Source organism: Mchenga conophoros, linkage group LG7 (genome assembly GCF_057382185.1).
Source record: "Mchenga conophoros isolate Kocher_MC1m ecotype Shallow Benthic linkage group LG7, M_conophoros_male_GT1.1, whole genome shotgun sequence".
Taxonomy (NCBI): domain Eukaryota; kingdom Metazoa; phylum Chordata; class Actinopteri; order Cichliformes; family Cichlidae; genus Mchenga; species Mchenga conophoros.
The window spans coordinates 52,072,631-52,078,702 of NC_140532.1; positions in this window are offsets into that span (position 1 = coordinate 52,072,631).

Genomic DNA, 6,072 nt, shown 5'->3' on the forward strand with positions numbered 1-6,072 from the left:
ATCACCCTCGAATCACCTACAGTATTTATTTCAGTTCAGCCAATACACTCTGTGGCTGTTATGGGACTCAAAGTATTCCTGATTTGAAAAGAAGCTTTGTACTTACGGTTGTTGATTAAAGGCATATTTTTTATGCTCTAGATCAAGCAACGGGGCTGGGTGTACTTTTATAAGGGCAGTTCTCTTGGTGTTGCTGCTACCACCCAGCCTCAGTATCTTTCTAGCATGCCATATAAGATTTCTGGAAATCATCCCACCACTGCTGGGATCTTGCTGTCAGTGACTAAGTTGACACTGAAGGTCAATCTTGATGACCGTACCTACAGCAAGATTTTCCAGCTGGCTCAAAGTGTACCCAGGAAATCATAACTGTTATCCAAATAATACTGCTTAGACCCATGTATCCTCTAAATTGCATTGTTTTTTTTCTTCCTATACCACAATGGCATCCATTCTGAGGCTTCACTCTGATCTATGTCCCCAGAAAATCCCCACTCCCCAATTCAATAGATCATCTTTATCAGACGTCAAAACTTTCCCAATTAGTTCTTTCCTGCATGACGGAGCAACATTTGTGCTCCAGGCTCCTTCAGCCTGTCCAACATATTCTCCCCACAGCCCAAAAAAAAACCCCAAAACAAAACAAAACAATCATTCAAAACATGCCTCTTCTTCATGACTGTCACCACTTAAACAGCCCTCTTGCATCCTTGATGCTTTCTTCGACAGTTTCTTTGCTCGCCCTAATGCAAACTCAATAAAAGTGTTATTTTTTGTAGCAAACTTGCAGAGCCACTAGAGTAGGACAGCCCTTGGTGTCTCTGCAGCAGCAAATTTTAACTGAACTAAGACGGAGGCTGTCATCGCTGAGTGTATTAGCTGAATGTGATTCGGTATTTTCTGCTTTATAGCCGCGGCCCCCCTCGCACTGCTATCTGGCAGTGGAACAGAGGACTTGGGGCTGTCATTTTGCATAGCATAAGCAAAGACACTGAGAAGATAGTGTCAGCACTGGAAGATCACAGGTAGAAGGAGGTCTTTTTCTGTGGGATGGGTGCTGGTAATAAGACAGCATTAGAGAGGCAGGAAAATACAGGCCGACAACTAGAACTTATCTGCACTGTCACTACCTCAGCGTGCACACTTTATGACATAAAAAAAGAGAGATTGTATATAACAAAACTAAATCTGTTGCCAAAGAAATGTAACCAATATGTGGTATATATTACAACCAACCTATGCATCCTTCTAGTACATATTCAGGTCATATTTCCATCATATATAAATCTTACACATTTTTTATTTTCATTTAATTTTTTTTTTTATTATTTTACTGCGCTTATATAATATGTCAACCATGGCTTGTATTTCCAAGTCACAAATATAATTATATTCCCCACATGTGCACAGGCAGTTTGAATGAAAAGGAAAGCGAAGGCAGTGAAATATGAAAAATACAAGATCAGGCGATGAAGGACAACAAGGGAAAAAATGATTGGAACATGAAAAGTTAAAGAGAAATCAATAAGGGAGGGGGGGGGGGGTAAAAAAACGCTAAGGTTATTTGGTGTGTCCTTGTGAATGCGCATAAAACCTTCCATCAAATATCTACCGACACTGAATGATTCTCTTGCAGTTAGCCATCTTTTAAAATAATTGGTCATTTGCAGTCGATCATAATCTTAATTAAACTTTAAAAAAAATCTGTCTAAATCAACCTGCCTCTTTTTCTCCCTCTCTGTTAGCTTTATCTAGTCAGGTATCTCAATATACTGCTCTGTTGCTCTTGACAGATTGGACCTTGTTTGTTTGACTGCAGAAATGTCAGACAGAAAACAGCCAAATGTCACTGGTAGACTTTCAGCTAGCAATCTATCTTTCTGTCTGTCCACTAATACTCACACACACACACACACACACACACACACACACACACACACACACACACACAAGTATTTCATATTTACACCGAAGTCATCCCAAGACCGCTCTCCTGAGTAGGCCAAACGCGTTCCTTAATCCATCTGCAGAGGAGAAATCAATAGTGTTTTGCTCACCCACTTTGAAAAAGATTGTGAACACGGTCACATCTGTCCAGCTCACATAACTAAATTGTTCCATGTTATTAATCCAGACATCAGGGCTGATGGCAGACAAGATTGATAGGGTTCATGGGATAATGTATAGCCTAATAATATTTGTCACTTTTTTTCCCCAAGAAATAGACTCGGACGGCCTTTTCTTTGAAATGCCAAAACCGCTGACATCTCATTCACAAAAAATCTCCTCTTCCATCTCCTGCTTATGGCCACAGTAAGATGGCTATCATACCTTCATAACTTATCACATGTGTTCAGGATTTATCAGTGTCATATTAACGCACTGGGTACCTTTGGCATGCCAAGTGCCATTTTACTTAATCTGACAAGAGCTGTAGGCTTATTTAACCGCATCTAAATTTGCTAAACCAGAGCAGCTATTTTTGGTGTGTAACTCTAAACTCGCAATAAGCAAAAGCAACAGTTAAAAATGAATGCAAATGAAAATTAGAGAGTGGAAACTAAGTCTAAACTGGAAACAAACCAAAACATCTAAGCTGACAAATGGATTTACCACATTGCTTCGTCCTTAGAGTACTAGCTAAAGCTGTGACACATGTGAGAATAACCCTGTTTATTTTATTGGAGTTATTTTGGCTCAGGGCTTAGAGACATATTTAGAAGACAAAGCCTGGATTCGGTTCTAAGTTAAAGAGGGGCTTCAAATTTACTAAACTATCAAGTACCATTATGTAGGCTCCAGTGGTTTTAGAGGGCAATTCACATTATGAAACAAGACCCATGATGCTTATTATTTTAATTCCTGTGTTCTGCAAAATAAGCTTTTTTTTTTTTCTTTTTTGTATTTTGTAGTTCAAAATAAGTCTCATTTATTTTATACTGGGCCTTGGTGAAGCCTTGATTAGTTGGATTTGTGTGCCTGGGAAGACCGTATTAAGGTTTTCACTCCTCACTGACATACAGAGCTAAGAGTTGGAAAAAAGTGTGTGAAACCAAGAGCTTACAGAAGTCTGAAGCCTGAGATTGTGGCTCAGAGGAATCACTTGTACTTGTTCCTTATTTTCTGTCAGAAAATAAGGAAAAAAGCATAAGAGATTCCTCGTCAAACCCACTGAACAAGAACTGATATTTTTCTCCCCTCTTTTGCCACATGGGGCTTAAAAGTGAAACAAGTTCATACTGAAAACACACATGATTTCACGATGATTAATTTTTATGGCAATTATCAGTGTAGATCCAACATCCTCTCACTTTTTTTGATCTGTTTTTTTGGCACCTAACACCTGAGGAAGGAAAATACCATATGTCACTGCATCTGCTAAACATGCTAACCAGCTAGCTGCTAATGTCATCTCTGCCATTTAGCATTAAGCAGGTAACGAGCAGTTGGTTTTTAGTGCGTTTTCACTGAAAACAGCTGCCTGCTATGGCCGAAATCAACAGAGAGCACTAAGAGTGAACTATCACATCAAAGTCGTGAGCCGTACAGCTGAAAATGACTTAAAATTCAGTTAATCACTGCCAAGCAGATTGGAACAGCAGAGTCGGGTGATAATTATCTCTCTAGTTTTAATAATTGCTAGTGACAGCTTTCGTATTGTTACATTTTTCTACATTTTAAGTGGCTACACTTTTATTAGAAGAGTCTCTGGCAGCTGCTGAACTAAAAGAAAGAATGTCATGGTGTCTTTTTGCATATTAGTGGCTTTTATATGTTTGTTATTTTAGAAATTCAACTTATAAATAACTGGTACGAATCTATTGTACAAATATATCATGGTTTGAAGCACGGAGATGAAAAAGTTTGGATTTGTTTCAACGACTCATAATCTCCACTATCTTTATATTGATTTTAAGACAGTCGGTGCGATCACTTTATTTTTTTCTCTCTCGTGTTCTCTCATGTATGTCCATAGCTGCTGTGTGACATTCATCTTTTCTTGCTGCATTACATGTCTGCTCACACAGATGTGCTCAAAGGTAACGCTTTACTGGTCTCTTTCTCCACCTACTTCGATCTCGCTCTCTCTTTCACTGCTAATGCGTGCCATGTCGGTGATAGACAGCCATGTAAATGAAAAGGCATGAGCCTGGGATGATGCTTTGATGCTGGTGATTCATTCTCATAAAGAAATGTCATCCCGTCAAACAACCTGCCATGCGTGTATTTTTTCACATGCCGAAAATCTTAGCATGAGAACCCAGATGTGTATTGACATGCTTCATATTTCACCAGCATTCAGTCTAATTATGCATGTGTATGAAGTCAATTAGGATAAGTACAGGATTTTCCTACAAGCCGTGCCATAAAGTGGTACCGTACTCTCTGCTTCGAAAACCTCCACAGCTTTCAGTGCTTGACACCAGAAACATCAATGTCTTTTACATCAGCTCAATTGGTACAATACTGAACTGACTCACCGGGTAACTTGGGGACATCTCTGCATTGTATTGCTATTGATCGTTTAGTGGTGCATCACAGAACCACAAGTCCCAATCTGTAAGGTCAAATTAGTCCTGGAAGTATTCTTCCCTTCTGCTTCTGCTTGCATTTTTTTGTCGAGACAGAGTCATTCGGACTGCCGTGGTACAATGAGAAGATGTAATGCTTTTTTGCATGATGCCACTCAGTTCAATTAGAGATGGTGTTCATTTTTAACAGTTCTCATTTTGGCGCAAGTCAGCCGCCTACAGTGTTAAAGGAGAAATGGGACTTTGGCAGTTGGTGTTTTGTTGCCTACTTCTCTTCTCAGTAACAGACACACAAAACCACTGTTACATCTGAGAAAGTCAACAGCTGCAGTATAAGAGAACCAGCCGAGCCGCTGCAGGAATAATGTTCATAATGGACTTTATGCAGTACATGATTTTGCTACAGTAACAGCAATCTTCTACCAATGCCACAGAGACTGCTGTGCTTTCACAGAGTTACTTTATATGTTGTGCTGATAAAGACAAGTTTTCCCTAGTTCCCAAGTTTTACCTAAATGTCTAGTGTGTGGGATTTGAAGAGTTCCAAGACCTGCTATTAGTAGCATTGATAATATATACTGGAAAAAAAAGAATAAGATTAAAAGAGATTTACATTCCCAACCCAGACTGAATTCTGTTAAAAAGGTAAATTTGCAGTGAGGCAGGAGTTATGCCGTGGTGACCTACCCATTTTCCATGCTTCTGTATGCAAAAAGATAGCAGAGCCCAGTGTACTAGAGGCTCGGCTTAAATGTAAAACCACAAGAAATGAATAGTTATGGTGTCATTTTCAAAAAAGTATGCCATCTATGACCTTGAAAAGTACAGTCGGTGGGGAGAAAAAAAGAAAGTTTGTAAAGATGGACTTAATGTTTCAGGGTTCACAGTTTATTGTAATGTTGATGACCTGGCTTGTTTTTATGGAGATAGACTTGGGCTATGATTGAAGGGAAAGAAAGAGCGGTGTCAAAAGAGCCCTTTTTTATACTTGAATGGTATACACCTGGTAGATACACCTGGTAAACATTGAGCCTACTTTCTTTTACCTCTCTTTCAGTTCTTTCATCAACTCCTGGGAGAACTACATTATATGGCCCCACTGGCACAGGTGTATAAACTCAAACTCCTAGCCACGCATGCTTTTACAAAATTTTTGAAAGAATGAGTCGTTCACTGGAAAACACCTATTATAGACTATGGTACTGCAATAGGATGCTGCTAGTGCAGCAAGTCACTTTGTGAAATTTCTATTCAATTTTCAGTTCAGATAAATTTTATTTAAACAGCACCAAATCACAACAACAGTCGCCTTAAGGCACTTTATACCATACGGTAGAACCTACAATAACACATACAGAGAAAAATCCAACAACCATATGACCCACTATGAGCAAGACTTTGGCGACAGTGGGAAGAAAAAACTCCCTTTTAACAGGAAGAAGCCTCCTGTTAAAAGGACAGCAGCCTTCGACACTGTAGATCACAACATACTGCTAGCCCGCCTTCAACACTGTGTCGGTTTAAAGGGCACTGTCTTAAA